Below are 1000 nucleotides of genomic sequence, written 5' to 3'. Positions count from 1 at the left end.
TTTTTTTAAATAAATTCTATTATTTTCTTTAAATACAAATTCATCACTAAGAGAAATTACATAAGATGGTTGTGCTTAAAATTAATGAATATTAAAAACTAATTAGTACAACAAAGTGAAAAACTTTTACAACATTTGCGTTTGGACTCAATTTTTAATTGACTTTTAGAAAAATTGTATCGGATTTTAGATTGGTATTTCTCATAAAATTTCAGTTGTTAGTAGCAACATTTTGAATTTATTTACTTAATTTTTTCTTTTGTTTCGTTAACTTAACTAATAAATCGCTCACATCGCCTTTTCAGCTTCTAAGGCATTTCTTGTTTACCATATTTTCAATTACAGTAAAGTCAAACTATAAATGCATGTATCAAAGAAGGCGGAGGCAATTGTGTTTAGGACATTTGGATCCTCGTGCACTTAGTCGTGGACTCCGAAGGGAGTAAATAATAAAAAATATTTCTAAATTATAGATAGGGATCAGGCATGGGCAAATACCGACTCACGGGCCGCATCCGGCCTGCTTCGTTTAAAATTTCGAATAACTCAATTTGATCGCACATACACATACTGCAAATATATGGTGGCTGGCTTCATTAGGTGCTTGATTGGATGTGAAGTGAAAATTAATGTAGAATAACGCATTTTTAAAAATAAAAGTTGAGCTTGATTCTTGCTCCCGTCGTGACGCGAAACTTGTAATCACTCCTAATATAGAACGTAATTTGAAAAACAAAAAAAATAAATAAAAAGTAACAAATAAAAATAAGTAAAGTAATAAATGAAAGTAACAAAAATAAGCAAGTAGTGATAGAGAAAAATTGAACTTAACAGTGAGAAGAAATTTTTTCTTATTTAAATGCGTTTTTATCGCGTACCATAGGCAATAAAAAATGTAGTGTGTGTTGAAACATTTTTTATTACTCCTTAAAGACCAATTAAAAAGATGTATAGCTCTTAGGTTGAATAGAAAATTCCGTCGTTGGCCGATAACATTATT

The sequence above is a fragment of the Glossina fuscipes genome, unplaced genomic scaffold, assembly GCF_014805625.2.
Source record: "Glossina fuscipes isolate IAEA_lab_2018 unplaced genomic scaffold, Yale_Gfus_2 147, whole genome shotgun sequence".
In the NCBI taxonomy this organism is placed as follows: domain Eukaryota; kingdom Metazoa; phylum Arthropoda; class Insecta; order Diptera; family Glossinidae; genus Glossina; species Glossina fuscipes.
The sequence above is the reverse complement of the archived record's forward strand: the minus strand, read 5'-3'. Positions refer to the sequence as shown.